Here is a 20,272-nt window from a genome sequence, read left to right on the forward strand (position 1 = left end):
TGTGTGGTCATTATTTGAGGTTTAAGGCATTTGAAAGAGAAGACAAATTCAGAAGAGGCATCTTCTCTGGCCTAACTTTATCTTCCCAATTACATGACCTCCAGGAAGGGCACAATTCTCACAACCTTGCCCCAGATTTTCATCTTTCACGAAACAGAACTTATCAAAGGTGCAGAGAAAAGGGTCCAATCATCCACAATCAGTCTTCTCTCCTGAAACATCCACCCCCTGCTCTGTGATTGAGATGATATACAAGCTCACAAAACTTCAGATTTTGTGGGCATTAAGTGCTTTTGTTATGGTCCACTTGTGCTTGAAATATTGAATCTAACTTGGGTGCATGCATTTATTCCTGTCAATCTGTTGCCAGTTTATTTCTCTGATTAACCTACGAAACTCAGTAAAGAGCAAAGTCAGCTCTTGCCATCAATTGTAATTTTGTACCTAAGATGGCCTGTGATACACCACATCTTTTATTACCTAACCTTTGTTTACTTTGCCACATCATCAGATATTATTTGAGTATGATAAAATGTCCTTAGAAATGCCACTGTAAACAGGGCTTGAGTTCATAATGTGACACAGCAAGGTGAATGTTTACACACAGCATTGTCTTCAACAAGCTCATACCCTTACTTCCTGAATCTCTCTAGATCTCCACACAAATGTTTATTCTTGGAAGTAATTTTTATCTTACCATTGTTGCCGGAGGTCCTTCTGCTCCTCCAACCAATAGCCCCTGAGATACCAGCCCATTGGGGCGTGGTCTCTCTCCCTTTAAAAAAGCGGCCACTTCCATCCTGGCTCTCTCTTACTTCCTGCTCCGCTTCTGGAGACTAGACTTCCTTCCTGATTGCACAGAGGGCTGTTGTCTGGGACTGTGATCTGTAAGTTTTTTCCCCTTTAAATAAATAACCATTATATTAATCATAATTCCAAACTAGTGTGGAATTGTTTGTGACTTACGCCTTCGCCTTCATACCATTGTGAAGCACAACACAGGAGGTTAAGTGGAATTTGAATTTCAAATAAATTATTATATTTATTCAAGTGTTTAGTGTGTCATGCAATGGTACCAATGTGTATATGCAACAGTTTTTAACTTGAAATTCAGATGTAAGTGACTATTGTATATATTCTTTTGGTAAATCTGGCATCCCATCCCCTTCTGCGTTATCATTCTTGGGCTTTGCCATCTCTGTAAGGTCTATGTCCATCTTTAGTGTGCCAGCTCACTTTCTGTACACAATGTTCTGATCAGTCTTCCTTGTTATACATCTGTCCCGACGATAGGGGTTGTACTGTGTTCTTTCATATATGGTGGTCTACACACCAGTAAAGGATCAACACTAATCTTTATCCTTAAATCAAAGGGGAGCTGCTGTTGATGTATTTGTTCTCAGCCTCAGGTCTTATCTATCACATCTGACTTAACTCACATCGTTACATCACATGAGAACTCCTACATTCATAGGAGGAATTTAAAATTTCTTCATGTCTTCTTCCTGAGGAGAAAAGCCTAGATCTATTGTTCACTCTTTTGCCTCTTATTTGTGACTCTTCCAATCTGTGAGGATTTCAGAGCAGCTGGATGTCAGGAGACTTTAATCACTGGCTGCTAGTTTGGGGGGAAACCTTCTGTTGACTTATAATGACTGTTTTAAAAAAGTTATCCTTCAAAGATAGGCAAAGGAAGCAAAAGTTTGTCTCCCTTCAAAAGTCTCTCTCTTTCCTTGTGTGTTCATGTGTGTGTGTGTGTGTGTGTGTGTGTGTGTGTGTGTGTGAGAGAGAGAGAGAGAGAGAGAGAGAGAGAGAATGTGTTATTCTCCAGAAATTACTTCACATAGACAATATGGTTATTTTATAACTGCTGTTAGTTCATGTATGCAGCTGCCCTGTTGTGTGCAGGTGGTAATGTTTCCATATATTCACCCATAATCTGCAGCTTATAGTTTTTCTATCCACTTCTTTTACAATGAGCTCCAAAACTTAGAAAAAGATGTTCCATTTATGGGCTGAGCATTATGCAAATTCCTATACCATGTACCTTGGCCAGTTGTGGGTCTTTGTACTAAGCACCAAAAAAGTGAAGCTTCTCTAATGAGGGTTGAGAGATGCATTGATGTGTGGATCTAATGATAAGTCATTAACAGTCAGTAGCGAGTTTTTCATTAGGTCCTAGTATCTGTCTGTCCTCTGGTTTTTGGCTCAACATTGGTATCAAGGATAAATTTCATCTTGCGAAATGGGACTCAAACACACTGAGATAGTAGTTGTTTACACCCGTGATGTTTTTGTCACTATGCATCAATGGACACATATTACCAGGATGGTGGTTGTACTTTGCAGGGGTAAAATCAGAGTAAGCTTAATGACTACTTTTTCTCTTTTGCTATCATCCACACTCTAAAAGCTATTCAGTAAGGACAGCTTCAAGGTCAGCCCCAGTTTGAAACCTCCACATTCTGTGACTCAGTATGTAGTATCTTCAGCAATGTCACCTTATAATCAAGTTATAAATGCTAACCTGGAGCATTGGCAATAGTCTTTAAAGTTGTGAGGCTCTGAGAATCACTGGCAACATCTCCCAAGATGTAACCCATTCCTGGAACTTGGACTTTTATTTTTCACTCTCTGGTGTCTAAAAATCATTTCCACCCATTACAGGGTAACTCCATTTTAACACTACAATTCTCTCTCTGTCTCTGTCTCTGACTCTCTCTCTCTCTCCCTTTCCCTCTTCCTCTCCCTAGTCAATTGTTATAGAAATATATTAAATAACAAATTGCTTGCTTAAGAACAAAGAAATCCCTCGCAAACAGATGTTGTTATTGGTGATAAAACTGGCTCCTTACACAGACTATTATATCACAAAGCCTAAAACTCTTGGTGAAGAGACTTAGAACACTCACATGATCATTACTATTATTACTTAACTTGTATTCATTCATTCATTCATTCATTCATTCATTCATTCACTTTTCATCCACTTTTTCTAGCTGACTACTTATCAGTACCAATTAGGCTAACCCTAAAACTCTGTGTAATTTAGAATGCAGTTTGTAGATGGTAAAAGGTGAGCTCTGCTCACCACTGGTTAAAAGACTAAAGGAAACAGTAGCTTGAGGCTGGCTTGGATGAAAGACCAGGCTCAGACAATAGTAGTAATATCTACTTTAAAAGAACAATTCTTCATTGTAAAATGTCATTTTCTAGGCACTTGAATGCCTTTCTTTAATCTAATACTTTGTCATAAAATGAGAATTTATCAAATTTCCTGGCTCTAACAACTCATTTTATTTTAGGAAACAATGTGTATGTGTAATAGTTTTATTTGTTGATGAGTTCAGTGTGTCCTTTCAATCTATACACAGTGTGTGCTGACCAGAAATAAACTTCTGTTATTAAAACTGTGTGTTCATGAAACAAAAACCTCTCCCTCCCTACCTCTCATCTCTTTTCTCTCTCCTATTCCCTTTCTCCTCTTCTTTCTCTCTCTTCTTTTTCTATCCCTCGTTATTCTTTACTGCCTAGTGATAAAATGCACCTGTTTCCTTTGCCTACATCAAATAGAATTCCTAACAATTGATCTGGTTCCCCATCCATCAGACTGGTCTGAATCTGATAGCACATTTCCTTCACTGCAGTAGGAGATTCACCAGGCCTCAGGCAGTTGTCTTTCCTATATGAGAAGGCAGTTGCATTCATGTATGAGCCCTGTGGCAACAGCACTGAGTAAGAAAGGAAACAAGCTCTTTACATTTGTGACATCATTTTTCCTATAACTTCCCACAGCAATGTGTTTGCTATCTCAGTTTCGAACAAGAAAATGAGTGAAGCTTAAAATGCTGAGATTTCCTCCTTGGGAGCATGCATATAGCTCAGAAAGCAGACATTGGTGTGAGTTCATATCAGGATGACTTCAGAACCCAAATTCTTTCTCAGTGCATGGCAAAAATTCTGGGTCATTAGCTTTGCAGAGGGAAGATGAGCCACAGTGCAGAGGAATCCCACTCAGCCCATAGCTGCACCTTGCCTTCACAGCATCCCAAAGAACAGAGTTTTCCAAAAAACCTCAAAAAATGTTATTTTAATTCAATTTGATTTTTACTCAACTTACACAGTGCTAGGTTCTTGGTGCTTTTTCAGCGCATGTAAATAGTTTACATGCAGAACTGTATTAATGGGAACTAATGATTCTCTGCAGGAAATATTGCTCTGTAAGCATGCCAGGAAACTATTAGTCTGCCTGGTGAGATGCTCATTTTATGATATATTGATAAAGGTATGCATTATAAAATATTTTCAAAGATATGATAGAGCAAAAAATTGCAATTGTATCATAGAACCTAAAGGAAAGCAAGCTTCCATGTGGTGGTTGCACATGTCTCCAATACCAGCACTTGGAAGGCAAAGACAGATGGATCTCTGTGAGTCTGAGGCTCACCTGGTCTACCAAAAGAGTTCCAAGACAACCAGAAAAACACAAAAAGATCTTGTGTCAAAACGAAAAAAAAAAAAAAAAGAAGAAAAGGAAAGATAAGTAAGATAACAGCATGTTCTGTTGAAAGTCATAAAAACTATCACAAGGAAAGGTAACATTCAGGAGGTAACTGAATGGTTGAATTGACAATCTATTTTCAAGTCAAGCTTGAGTCCAGGCTTGTCATTCCTCTTATGCAGTGGAAAAATCTTGAATTATAAATGTTCTCTTGTCTATAAAGTGGCTTCATTTTTAATTTCTGTTTCATTTCCAGAAGATCAAACTGTTGAATTTACATGGTGGGCCATACTAATTCTCCATTGAAAACACAATGGGAAACAGTACTTCCCCCACCCCCACCCACATACACACAAACACACAAGCACACAAAGGATAAATAAGATCAGCTTGGATGTGTTGTCAGAAAGTGTCTAAATTCATAATATCATGTTATAGACTGCAGAGGTGGAAAAGGAATCTGTAGGTGGATTCAGGATGAGCAGGGACAGAGGTTATGCATACATAGTCAGTTTAAAACAGAGAGGGTCTGGGGCTTATGGACAATATGCAAAACGAAATTATATAAGTCCATGTAAAGAGCCAATTTCAGCATCATTTGTTTTACATTATGGTGGGATCATAGTATACACATCGAATAACAAGAAAGTCTTACATACTGAATGGAGCATAGCACACAGAGAGAATCCAGCAGCAGAGACATAGAGAAGGCAAGACTTGAAATGGTCTTGCATATTGTTGGATGCATTGCCAAACTCCAGCAGAGTTTGGAAAGCCTGGTACAATCCTAGTGGTTTTGCTGAATTGATAATAAAGGACAGGTTTCCATGAAAGTAAAGGAGACAAGAGCTTTCAGTGACAATAGGACACAGAGGAAACAGCACGGGAAGAGCTTCAGAGGCCACTGGGGCTCTCCCTAAGCACAAAGCTAAGGAACAATGTGGGTGTTAGAAGAGAAAGCAGAGCAAGGCCAAGAAAGAAGATCCTTGTGAACTCTGTCACCTTTTAATATCAGTGCATAAGTGACTTCAGGTGCCCTGCTGAGAAAAAGATACACAATTCATGAAGCCTTACACAGAGGTTTCCAGAGACCACTGTATTAGAAGGGTAGCAAAATTAGTCCTAAATGAATGGTTCCTTTTGCTGCATTTAAATGTCAGCCTCCAAAAGATCAACCTATCCAAAGAATGAAAAATAACTCATTTTCATCAAACATTCAAGAATGTTTACAGAGAGGAAAAACATTCAGCATCAATGATCATAAAATTTATGGTGGCCTTTGGCAAACAATTATTATTTTCCAAGAAACAAGGAGAGAAGGTTTAACAAACAGAAACAAACTGAGAAAAGGCATAGACTGATGATAGATTTAATTAATGACATCACATAATTGTTATTATTGAAAATAATATTGTTTTAAGAGTCCAAGGAAAACCTGAACATGGTCATTAAAGAATATGGAAAATAATCCAAACAATCTAAATCAAACTTCTAGAGATGGAAAAATCAGCATCACCTGAGACAGAAATAAACAAACAAAAAGGATGAGATGGACAAAGTATCAACTTCTCTATAGAAGAGGGAATCATGGGAAGGCTTCCAGGAACTAACAAGGAAACACATTGATTTTGCTGGAAGTCTGGGACACAAAGCCCTCCATGCTCACTAAGTCCGCAGCCAGTACACTGTTGCAGTTTTCCTTTGACTAGTCCATTATAATATTTATTTTATTTTTAGTTTGTATGTATGTACATGGGTAGTATGTAGGCACTAAAGGAGGTCAGAAGGGGCATTTGGACCACTAGAAATGAAGATACAGTGGATGTAGCACACCATATTGTTTTTCTCTTTTGACATTTCCCATAAGACAGAACAAATTAGCAAGAGAATATGAACTCTCTGATCAGACTTCCAGCAGTTTCTGTCACTCACATTCAGAGCATTGCCCACTACTGCCTTTAAACTCTACTGTCATGATGTTCTAACTCATAGTTCAGCAGTAATGGGAGATAACATCATAAGAGACTTCTTTTCTGATTAATGTCATGAAAAATAATGTGACAGTTTTCAAATAACAAATAGCTTGCATTAACTTAACTGCTTGCAAGAAAAGGAAAGAAACTTAATGGTTGGTTATTTTACTCTTCAAGAAATTTATCACTTATTTTCATGACCTATATTTTGTATTTTGATTATTAATTGTGCGTATGTGTAATTGTGCTTTATACTGTTTAGTACTAGGTTGAATATTCTCTACATATTTATATGTGTATTCACACATATATTTGTAAATTAATAGACACACATATCAAAATTAACAATACAAAAAGTCCCTCAACTCCAGCCTGTCAATAAGAATGTTCAAGCATTGTGGTAGATAAATGTGGTTTACTGCATAGGAAATTTATATTTTACTTTCCACAGTATTGATTTATTTTGTACTGAATAAAGGTTTGTTTCTAAATGTAACACAAATCTAAGATGCGTGGCACGGATGCGAGTGAGAGTGGGACACACAGAATAGGAGGAAAATGTGTTCAGCATACAGACTGTCCCACGAAATTCCAATTTCTATTTGTGTTAAATCAGCTCAGTGGCATCCTCTGCACTCAGTTACTCTCATTTTCAAAACTTTAATATTTAAAGGTGTTTTATCAAGGTATATTTTTCTTATAGGATCATTTGACACTCTTATGAATGTGAAATACTAAGTCTTCAATTTAATTCTTTGACTTTCTTAGTAAAATTGTTTTTAAATATTTCTTTATTATTATTTGAGGTCTCATATTTGGAAAAGGACAATGATTTTTTTTATAAATGCTCCATTTGATAAACTTGGCTCTTTTATTCTATATTCTTTTTTATGCTAACTTTAGCCCAAAATAATAAGTATTTGAATACATTTTTCTTTGTTTTTTGTATCACTTCTTCCTGACCATCTCTTTAGGAAGGTTGAGTGTAACATTGGCATTATTATTGTTAGTGTTTCTTATAGGTAAAGGTAACAGCAAATACATCTTTAACATTTTCCTACCCAAATCTTTGGAAAACTGGCCAGACGTAGACTGCAATCAACGTCAGCCCATTTATTAAGGGGATATATTCAGAGCTGGATATTGGGTGACCTGTTACTTTGATCTACCTCAGCTGGAACTCTGGAAGACAAGAAGCAGATGGTAAAGTAGAAAGTTCTCCCCATACATTAGTTCAGGAGTAATTTGTGTCATCATAGTTAAAAAAATTTGTGAACTAGGAGTTAAAATAAGTGTGGACAATTGCTTTTACCATTGAATTGGCCTGGATCACTCAACCGAACGTACACACAAAATAAGTGATGTATTTCACTTTTAAATTTCAGTGATTTTTAAACTTAGCACTCCACTCATCTCCATGATGAAAATTGTGCAGGGTTGGCCTACTTTAAATGATAAAATTTTAGTTTGGGAGTGCTACAAATTCAAATTTGATATTCAATAATGCAGTGTTACTGATATTCAAATAAGCATTACACAACCTTGTGCTGAGAAGTTATCTGAAAGAATTCATACTGTTGAAATTGAAAATCAAAATCTGTTAAAGAGTTATGATAAGTTAGCAGATAGAGTATCTCTCCAGGAAGGCAATCTCCACAATATCAAAATAATAACTTTGGATGAGAAGTTATCATTGCTCTATGTTTAACATACTTTTAATAAGAGAAAAAAAATAAGTGTGAACATAGAATTTAGAGGATGTATTCAACACATTGTTTATTCTTAAAAGCAATCTGGAAGGTTGGGACTTTTGCTTGTGTGGAATGTTTTACCTGTGCCCAGCTTGTTTTTCTCTTCTTGTGACTTAGCCTTAGCCTTCTCACCTAGGTTGGTCTGCCACATCAGTGTCAACACGGTGCGTCCATTGCCATACGCAATTCCATGTGGCCAACATGCCAGAGTATGGAGTGTTGAAGTTCCCTACAATCAAAATCCCTAAAGTCTAAAACCAGTATTTCTTTTAGATAGATCCTCAGCAGTTATCTAGGGCTACCCTCAAACTCACTAGATAGTTTTAGCAGGCTGGACCTCCCAATCTCTATGCTTCATACTCATCTTGTTGAAATTTTAGTCTTCATGAGATTTTTTTTAAATTGATTTTAAAAGAGGATGTATTGGACATGTCTAAAACTCATGATAAGACATTGGTAATCACATTTTCACATGTGCGTTTTGTAAGGATGAACAGTTGTATTAATTGTATTAATGATTGTCACACAAGTATGACAACCACCAGCAGATAAACCACATTCATAATGAAATTAAACAAAAACCGAGTAAAATGACTGTGGTTTGTGACTGCATTGTGCTCTTTTTACATTTATTGTTAATTAGGTATATAGGGATGTTGTTCTTTTTGTGGATTTGTGCATGTAAATAAAGGCACATGAGCCCAGATACACTGAATCTCCTGGAGCTGGAGTGCCAGGTAGTTGTAATTCTCTCAAAGTAGGTTTAGGGAATCTGGATCCTCTCCAAGAATAATGCATACTCTTACCAACATAGCCATCTCTCTAATCTTGTAACTGATCTGGACTACTCTGATAGATAGTTGAAGTGCTGGGAAGGAATTTCTCAGGAATGACCTAGAAAACATAGCATTCCAAAAGCAACGACCTCAGCAAAATGAATCCTTTACAAATAACAGTGTACATAAGGCTGTACCTTCCTTTCTAAAGAGGATTTAAGTATTTCTGTATATACAGAAATTCTGTACACATGGCAGTGTTGTGGCAATACATATAAGGAGTCAGAGGTTTTTAATAACTAAAAACAAAAAGAAATGTAAAGGGGAACCATTCATAATATGATGTATACAAATCCTGCCTGTAGAAAATGGAAAAAGAGAACCAAGGTTAGGCCATGTACTCCAGAAATTAAGAGTAATGTAAGAAAATAGGGGGAAGACAAAGAGTGTCTACCAAAGCAAAATAGATTCTAGGAACTCCAACATGAATTGCAATAAATATACAAGATAATAACAGAATACTCAAGAAAAGAGAAGCCTATGTTTGTATTTTCTAAACTACAAAAATCACTAAGATTGTCTGAAAATACACTGCAACATTTTACTTAGCAAATATCTGTTGCCATATTAAATCTGAACTATTTTTTATTTTTATAGTCATAAAAAAGTAATAGAAAAGTAGCTAATAAGCTAATATACAATAAAATGAAATTGTTAGATAGAATAAATACATAAGAAGTCAAGAATTGAAGGGATGACAATGAAAACACAAAAAATTAAAAACATTATTTACAAAAACTTTGATGTAAGTGTATTTGGTAACATCAACATATTATAAATAACAGAAAAGCAATGAACCTAGACTTCTGAAAGTTTAGAAAACAAGACTGCTATACATATCAATCTTACAAGCTAACAAAAAGGAAAAATATGAAGAAATTTGAGTAAACAGAAGTAAATGGAAAGAAGTGTGACCACCAGAATCATTTTCTAATCCCCCATATAGAAGTATGTTTATATTTTTATAACAATCTATAATGTGCTGTGGATCTTCATTGGAAAAGAAGACATGACTTTAGCAGAAGCCAAGTAAAGACTTCACATATTTTGAGCAGGGATCTATACTCTCCTAAAGGGTTACTGCCTGAAGCATGAGATGAAATGAAGATATTTATGCATCCTTATGATGACTTTGCTTTGATACATTATTTTATTACTGGACCACCAAGCTCATGTTACTCTTCTTATCTATGGCTTTCAGAACTCCCTTGACCAGTCTAGTTCCACAAGGAGATATCCAGATTTTCCCGCTTTTTCCATTGTTGAGTGTCCTCCAAAGATTGTTCCCTAGGGAAGAGGGCTTAAGTCTGATCAAGACCAAACACCTTCTTCAGACAAATATCACTTCTCAAGGGCAGAAAAGATAGGTCTCAGAAAAGGGCTGGATTTGAAAGAATGTAGACCTGATTTTGAACTTCAGAACCCACATTATATAAAGAATGAGTATGTGGCACACATTTGTGCTCGCAGAGCTGGGGAGGCAGTGATAGGAGGATCAGGATTGTTGAGTGTTCAGCAAGCCCAGCTGATCCAGAAAGATCTCTCTCTCTCTCTCTCTTTCTCTCTCTGTCTCTCTCTCTTTCGTGTGTGTATGTGAGAAAGAGAGAGACAGAGAAAGAGACAGACACACGAGAGAGGGGGGAGGGAACAGGGCGAAGGAGAGAGGGAGAGAGATAATCAAATATCCAAGTACTACATAGAAAATCTAAAGTTACAGTGACTAACCCTATAACATTTAGAGACAAATTTGCTCATATTATAGATGCTATTACTTGTATTTTCATAGTGTCAATTCCTTTAGGAAAAATATTGATAATGGAGCTGGAAAGATAGCTTAGCATTTAAGAGCCCTTATTCCTTTGCTATAAGACCTGATTCAATTTTTAGCATTTATATGGTTCATAGCCATCTTTAAATGCAGTTCCAAGAGATTCAGAAATCTCTTCAGAATTATGTGAGCATTGTGTAGATATGCATGAAGGCAAACATCCACACATATCAAATAAAATTTATGTAAAAAATTAAGTGATCAATTGGTAGTGGCAGGCATGATTTTCCCTTCTTACTATATATGGTAGAATTCTCCTTTGTATGATTGCATACAGTAGATTTTGCCAAAGTATAGTGTCAAACTAGAAAATTCAAGGTACTTTCCTTATGACATAATCAAATTTTGTGATAAAATTATTTTATCTCTCCCTGCATTTTTTGGCCTAGAAAAATATTAGTTTCATATCCTCTCTCTGATTGTAGATGTGTACGTAACTTTAACGTACACGTGACCATGAACCATTTTTCATCTAAAAGTTCAAAGATTCCTGAAACATGGCCTCATTAACTGCCCAATTGATCATATTTTTATCATATCCTTTTATAATCTCTCTGATGTGAGGAGATAATTGAAGCTAGGTGACTTGAATGACTTTTCCAAGGTCAAGATCCAAGCTATAAAGGCAATGCAGACAAGATAATGAATATGCTGCATTTACTGATGATGTCAAACCCTTTCATGGATGGTGATAAGGTCGAGCCCCTGTCTGATGCCTGAACAGGCATGGATACAAACAAAAAGATAAACTGTAGCACGACTAATAAAAACTCAGAGACTGATACTGGGGTTCAACCTGAATGTCAGAAAAGCAAAACAGTAAGCCACTGACACTTACTTCCACCTCAGTCCAAAACGACAATCCTAATTTTGGGCTGAGGTAGAGGGAACAGCCAGAAGCTGACAGTTTTACATTGCTGATCTTTAGATTGAACCCCAATATCTGTCTCTGGGTTTTTATTAATTGTCCTACAACAAACCGTGAAGGTATCCTTAAAAAGCCAAGATATAAATCCAATCTAATATTTCAGAAAGATATAAAAAACAAAAGCCCTTATCAAAACTACAGATATATGTGTTATAATTTTTTGTGAAGTTGTTCTTTTCATGTATGCTACTTACTAGGATTCAGTGAGCACACAGACAATGTCCTGGACAGATACAGCTCTGTTGCTTTAGTAGAAACCATCCTACTGCCCCAGCCTCTTCCCCAGGTCTTCAGCCTTAAGCACTTACTGCAAATGAAGTAGAGAAATAAGCACAAGGCAGCCTGAGAATTTTCTGTGAATGAAGTGAAGGGAGGCCCCAGATAGGGTTACATAGAGGGTGCACCATCCACTCCTCTCCCACTGCCCTGCTAGTCAAGTCCTGCTCTTCACCAGGGCAGCCCTGGCCTGGGAATGTAGAAGGGGGCGCTACCAATGGGAAAACTCAGCTTCCCCAGTTTGTAAAAAAACAACATAGAAGGACCAGCTGGGCTGTCACCTCTTCCCTGTGGGAACTCATTTTCCCAGCCACATCTGTCTGTGTACTCTGGATAATCCCAGTCTCATCCACTGGAGCTAATTACAGCTAAGAGTCTGTCTCTGACGAAAAAGTGACGCTGTGTCAGACACCCAGCGATCTTTGGGAAGTTCCTGGGAGCCTCTGCACCTATTCTGTGCCTTGGGAGGCTCCACAGAGGACAAGGTGCTGTTGTACAAATTAAGCATGCATAGAAAAGTGCTCTGAGAACATGAATTAAATCAGGTAGATGATTTCCAACATGCTGGGAAAACAAGTTCAACCACAAGGCAACCAGCACTGATCACACTCAAATATAGAAAACTTGAACTCTGTCAATCCTGTGTTAGGAGATGAAACAAGACCCTCAGCCCTTACAGGATGTAAAGTGATGATGTGAGTAACTGCTAGTGCATCATATAAAAACACTAACTGTGAACTTGCATCTTCATGATATCCTTAAAATGAGAAGAGAACTGAGAGAAACCAGAAACCTAACAACATATCATACTGTTTTCATAAACTGAAAAGACAACAGACAACAAGTGTGTCTGCACCACTACCAGGATCAGAAAATGTAAGTTCAAGCTTGTACAAGACAGGTACAAAAATTATTTCTCAATGAGCTCTATAAGAACCATGAAGGTTCAAAATAAAAATAACGGAAGAACTATTTCAAAATATGATCATACATATATACATATAAAATCCAAATGAATTATTGTGTTTATATGTATAAGTTATTATTGATTCATATTAAATTATATACAAACTTTCTGTGGTGATCTCCTTTCTCTCTTTATCAGTCTTCCTAAACGGTGAATATAAAGATAAATAGAACCATACACATAGAGATAAAATAACCAAATACTATGAATGGGTACTTGGAAATCCAAAATTAACTAAAATTAATTATGTAAATATAAAAATAATACACAGGCAGTTTAATTGGATTTTGTATCACTGAGTGCCGATTCTAAATTAAATTTATCTCTAGCGAAAATTCATCAACTGACCAAATACCATGGACTTAGTTAATTTTTACCCTAAAAAAAGTTATGCCTTCGTAACTACCATTAATACTCTGCCCATAATATCAGAAAGATGGTTTTTATTTGTTAGAAATGAAATATGTATTTCTACTGTTGTCTTACAGATCTCATCATGTCATGCCCCATGTCATACCCTGCCTCCACGCTGACCCTGATCTGAAGTTTAGCCCAGCTTATGAGTTCACAGTCACAACCCTGCCCTAAACACAATCTTCAGACAGAACCACAGTACCATACCCCACACCCCAGGACAGTCTGAGGAGCCCTGCTCCTGCCCCAGCTTGCTGTGTCCACATCAGACACTCAAACAACAAAAAGTACACATAACTCAATCTCTTCACAAAACACAAACAATAGGAAAGGTCAAAACAGGATGTCTCTGCCCCCAAACCCACCTGTCCTCTAGAAATGGTCTGCAGTGAGAATTATGTAGTTAAAATACCAGGACACAGATCTTTCAAAGTACTATCATACACTAAATCAAATTAATAAATAAATTTTTAAAAGACACAAATAAGAGAATAAATTAAAGAGAATAAATGCCCAACTGATATCCAGGAAAACACAAATATAAGGCTGAAAGAAAAAACAAAACAACAACAAAAAAACCCGGCAATCCAGGATTTGAAAACCAAACAGTGAAGAGAGCTAAGTCTGAAATGAAGATGGAATGGAAAACTCAATGTCCCAGTAACAGAACTCCAGGAAATACCTTACAAGTAGAGGATAGAACACCATGTTACAAAGTAGAGGAATTAGACCACACAAGTAAATATGAAAAAATTCAAATACTAGAAAGGAGTATGCAGGAATTTTTGGGCGTTATGAAAATATAAAATACTTAAATTATAAGCATTGCTAAGGGAGTAGTCCAGGTCAATGGCATAGACCAGATCAAAAAAAAATATGGAAGAAAACTTTCCCGAATTAAAGAAAGACATGCCCGTACACAGAATACCAAATAGACAAGATGAAAATAAGAAACTCCCCAAGTTGTACTATATGCATAACACTAAATATATATAACATAAAAAGAATATTGAAAACTACAGGAGAAAAAACACAAGCCACAAGTAAAAGAAAGAGCTCATCAGAAAACCAACTGATTTCTCACATAAATCTTTGGAAGCCAGAAGAGCCTGAAGCAGTTAAAACACAATGCCAACCTAGACTCCTATACCCAGCAAAACTACCTACCATAGTTGATGTCAATAGGAGACACTTCTATGATACAAACGATTAAATGAATTCATGTGCAACAAGCCAGCCCCGTAGAGAATGCTGGAAGCAATAATTTGGTGTAAGAGACAAATAAATATAGGCTAGAGACTGTGGAAAGAAATCAAAGCAAAACTGCAGAAACAAAAACTGTCTAGGCACACAAGCTACAAAAAATGCCTGAAATCAGCATACAATTTTCAATAATAGCTTTAAATATTAGTGGCCTTGAATTCTTAATCAAAAGATATAGGCTAGTTGAATGGATTAAGAAACAAAATATATCATTCTGTTGCCTAAAAGAAACTCAGATCTAAAGGAAAAACACCTTCTCAAAGTGAAAGGATGAAAAAATATTCCAAGCAAATAGGACCAGGATGCAATCAGCATTGCTAGCCTCATATCTGAGAAAAAAATATTTCAAACTAGAATAAATGAAAGGAGATAAAGTTGGACAGTACATGCCAATCAAGAAAATAGTTAATCAAGAAAACGTTTTGTACCTTTTAATTTAAAAACTATCTTTTTCCATTTTACATACCAAAACCAGTTCCCACTCCCTCCCTTCCTACCATACCCTTCTCTTTCCCACACCCCACCCCATCCACTCCTCAGAGAGAGTAAGGCACATTAATTTGAGGAAAGACCAAGGTCCTCCCTACTATATCGAGACTGAGCAATGTATTCCTCCAAAGAGAACAGGTTCTAAAAAGCCAGTACAAACAGTAGGGATAAATCCTGCTGACAGAGTCAGTGCCCCCCTCCAGTCTGCCCAAGCCATATAACTGTCATCCACATTCTAAGGTCCTAGTTGGTTTTATGCTGGTTCCTTCCATGTCCTGCCAGAGTTGGTGAGCTCCTATATCTCAAGTAAACTGTTTTAGTGGGTATCCCCACCATGGTCTTCACCTCTTTGCTCATATTCTCGTCTTTCCATTATTTGACTGGACTTCGGGAGCTCTGCCCAGTGCTCAGTTGTGGCTCTCTGACTCTGCTTCCATCAGTTGCTGGAAAATCTGACTACAGGGCGAGGCTAGTTCAGGCAGTCTCCAATACTGCTTAGGGTCTTAGCTGTCTTTTAAATTCCTGGGAATTTCTCTAGTGCCAGCTTTCTTGCCTGTCCCATAATGGCTCCATCAATCAAGATATCTCTTGCCTTGCTCTCCCTCCCTGTCCTTTCCCCATCTCAACCATTTTGTATCTTCATATTCTCCTTCTTGCTCCCCTTCTTTCTTCCTCCCCGCACTCGTGCCCTCCCTTCTCCTTCACTCCCACATTCTCAATTTTCTCAAGTGATCTTGTCTATTTCTCCTTTCCAGGGTCATCTATGTATGTTTCTCTTAGTTCGCCTTGTTATGTAACCTCTCTGGGGCCATGGACTACACGCTGGTTATCTTACATCTTATATCCACTTATGAGGTAGTACATACCATGATTACCTTGAATAAAGTCTGTGTTACCTCACTCAGGATTTTTTTCTAGTTCAATCCATTTGCATCAAAATTTCCAGATGTCATTGTTTTTGTTTTTGTTTTTTACCACTGTGTAGTACTCCATTTTGGTTGAGGGGCTTCTAGGCGTTTTCCATGTTTTGGCTATTATACATACTGCTGATATGAACATAGATGAACAAATGTCTGTAGTATGTTTGAGCATATATCTTTGGATATATGTCCAAGAGTGGTAATGCCCTTTTCTCTGAGTGCTTCCCTGAGGCTGTTATTGTCATGCAGATGGAGACCACAGCCACACTTATTCTAGTTCCTGTGGAATTGGAGGCATGGTGAAGAGGTGGGAAGGAGTCAGACAGAAGGACTATCTACTGCGTGGACCACAGTGTTATCCAGCAGTGTGATCCCAATGGTAGAGCCAACTAAGGTCCCTGGAAGTTGAATTGGTCTGAAGACCCTGGGAGGAAACCCAAAGACAGGCTGAGCCATTCAGAGCCAAGCCAGCCTGTAGCTCTTCACCCCTCCCCCATCCCGGCCACCCTCCGACCGGAAGTACTAGACACACCTCTAACGTCCAATTCCTGATGGGAATCCTCACCAGTAACTGTTCAGCACACATGGCCTTCAGCATCTGGAAGACAAGGAGCGGAGCCACATCAGACTCAGCAAGACCACTATGATCCTGGGGAAACATAGGCCAAGCTTAGTGAAACATGAGAGCCTCCATGAGCTGGGCCAGCTAGGCCACCGAGCTGAAATCCCATACAGGCACGCAGGAGTTTTCAGAACAGTAGATGGGGGCCAGAGGGGTCCTGAAGCAGGCTTATCTGCAAGTAGTGTGAGCTCAAACCCTGACCCTCGACTTCTCTCTTGAACACATGGGGTCGAAGACAGCACCAGCAGCCATTACAGCCTTGCACAGCTCCTCTGTTCCCAGCACCTTCTTCGGCTAAAGGGCCCGCTTCTGCAGTGTCGCTGACTCCAGTCCTGTGGCGGTCCAGACAGAGTCCAACCTCACAGACTGCCACAGTTCCTGCAGCTTGAAAAAAGGTGAGCAATGGGCCCAAGCTGCACAGCGCCTCCTACTGTTCACCTGTTTCCATGCAGGCTCCCTGCAGGTCCCACACAGACAGCTCCACCGTAAGGGCGGGGTCCAGAAGGACGTCTTATAGTTGATCAATTGGCTGGTACTGAGCGCTTAGTGTGCACAGGGCAGTGTGATAGGCGTAGGGATAGTGTGGTGAAAGCGGCACTCAGAGAACCGTGCCTGGCATACTGGGTTTTAGTAAATGCCTGTTGGGTGAGGGGTTTCAGGATTGCATGTAATTATTTCTTCTGCCGAGGGTCACTAAACAACTTTTGCTTTTAGGTGCAGACACATTCCTTGGCCCTGGGATGCATAAATTTAGGCCTAAAGGGGAGCTGACCTCATCATTGCACGCACATGCCATTGTGGCCAACTGCTCTTGGTTCCCGTATTTAGTGGGGTTTTGTATTGCACATGCGCATTTCCCTGGCGGTTTTTTCCCAGTAGGCAGGCGGCGTGGCATAATGACACAGTTTGATGATGTCATTCCCAGGTAGTGTGGCTGGCTGATAGTGGCACCTGTTTGTGCAGATGGGTGGACACACACAATGATCAGAGATGAACTCAGCAAGTCAGTTTGGCTTATGTGATGAGAATGGTAAATGTCTGACCCGCCACCATGAGACAAGCTTCACTGCCACCCGTGCAGAGTCGACCTGAGGATGTAGTCCAGGAATGCCCGTGTAGAAGGTAGAGAAACAGGAGGGGCATTTTGGATTTGTGCAGAGGCACTCTGAGAGATGATTTCTCCCATAATGCTTTGTTTGGGCATTTTTAGCCTTGCAGGTCCTTTGCTTATATATGATGTTTTCCATGTATGTGTTTTCATGGGTTTTGTGTGTTTCTCTTTGTGTATGTTTTTATGCTTTATTTTTATTGTTGGTTTGTTTTGTTTAATTTTGGTTAGATTTTTTTTTCCAATATGACTCTTTGTGTGTGTGTGTGTGTGTGTGTGTGTGAGAGAGAGAGAGAGAGAGAGAGAGAGAGAGAAAGAGAGAGAGAGAGAGAGAGAGAGAGAGAGAGCCTTGCATTGAATAGGTAGGTAAATGGAGAGGATCAGGGAAAAGATGAGAGAGGAGAAACCAGGACTGGATTATAGGGTATAAAAATTATTTTCAGTAAAAATAGATATATGGGATGAAGAGTCTCCCATTCTTAGAAAACATTGTCCATTGCTGAGAGTTTAGAGCATCTATTCAGTATTCAGCCTGTCTTCTTTCTTCCCTGCACTGGGCACAGATATCCTGGATCTGCTGGTCCTCATTGCTTCTCACCACCTACACTTTGTGAACCTCTGGCCAGTCACCAGTGTCCAGACCTCAGGACTAAACCCTGGGGAGAATTTGCAGTTCTGGCCCTCCAGGCTGCAGACATGGCTTTCATCCATGTTGAATGTGGCATCTGTCACAAATGAGGATCATGGTGACAGGAAGCTGCTGGTGAGTGTGAAGAGCCAGGGCAGGTCGTGGGGAATGAGTTTGGCTCCAGGAACAGACATTACAGGATGCATGTGCATCTATCTGGTCCAGCACCTGCTTCCCAGGGCAGAACATCCAGATGCTTGCTTTCAGAATTCCATAACATTTCCTCAGGATTTTTGCAGAGCTATGGCCATGATGTACCTGTAGGTCCTGTCTCTTCAGTTTCTCATGGGGCTGATGGGCTTGCATGGGTGGAGGTGGTGGCTCCAGGATCCAGCTCCTATTGCTCAAAGCCCCTAATACTACTAACAGGAGGTGAATCCCGATGTTGTGCAGCACTATCCTAGCATAAGTGCTGTTATCTCTATGAGATCAGCTGTGACTGTTTGTAAGAGTGTATCTCCTCAGCCCGCAGATGGCTCTAATCCTTCATAGAAGTAAGGGCAAGGAAGGTTCATTGGACTTTCCCAGGAGTCACTCTACCTGGCCATTTGCATACAATTCTGCCCTAATCACACATGGCCTGAACTCCAGAAGATACCAGAGGGTGAGACTGAATGAGCTGAGGGAGGTTAATAGAGTGTTCTAAAGACACACTTAGACACTCAAACATTTACACACTTTTTCAAATACATTAACATGCCCACAGATAATCACACACACACACACACACACACACACACTTTTGGAGTTGGCTAGTGTTTTGTCAAGATGACATAAGGTAGAACATTTGGGAAGGGGAAATACCTTAGTCATATTGGCCTATGGCCAAACCTGTAGTACATTTTTTCATTGATGATTAATGCCAAGAGTGCCCAGCTGACTATGGGCAGTACCAAACCTGGACAGTTGGTCCTGGATGGCATAATAGACCAGGTTGAGCAAGCCATGGGAAACAAGCCAGTAAGTAGCACTTCTCATGGGCTATGAATCAGTTCCTGCCTCTGTACTCCTGCCTTGAGTCCATCCCTGACTTCCCCAGAAGATGGAGCATAACCTACAAGTTAAAGTAAACCCTTTCCTCCCCAAGTTGATTTTGGTCATGAATTTTATCACAGGAATGGAGACCTTAGCTAAGGCTCCCATCTTTCCACATTCTTTCTTCCTTAGAAATACACACTGTTCTACTCTCATAGGCTCACATAACTTACACATCATATACTCACAATTATTCCCATTTTTCATGGAATTATATTCTCACAATATTGATTGCTCACACCCCATCACATATAAATGAACATACTGTCTTGTTCGTGCCTGTAAGAGTATGATTTAGTGTACATGGGTTTGAGTGTAGGATTGTGGTTTCTGGGTATGTGCTTGAAAGTATAATAGAATGGTGTGTGCCTTTAATCATTTGACACAGACATGACTACAGACATGTAACATTGCCATGTATACACACAATCACAGTCCTACCTTTACACATTCTTCATACATTATTGCACATACTTACACACTCTGTGCTAGTTAGTTTTGTCAGCTTAATGCAAACCTAGACATTAACTGAAAAAAGAAATCTCAATGGAGGAGCTGTCTCTGTCAGTTTGGACTGTGGGCACATCTGTGAGGCATTTTCTTAGTTACTGTCAGGGAAGGAGGGACCAACCCACTATGCACGGTGCTGTTCTTAGGCACATGGGCCTGTTCT

The sequence above is a fragment of the Chionomys nivalis genome, chromosome 23 (assembly GCF_950005125.1).
Source record: "Chionomys nivalis chromosome 23, mChiNiv1.1, whole genome shotgun sequence".
Lineage (NCBI taxonomy): Eukaryota > Metazoa > Chordata > Mammalia > Rodentia > Cricetidae > Chionomys > Chionomys nivalis.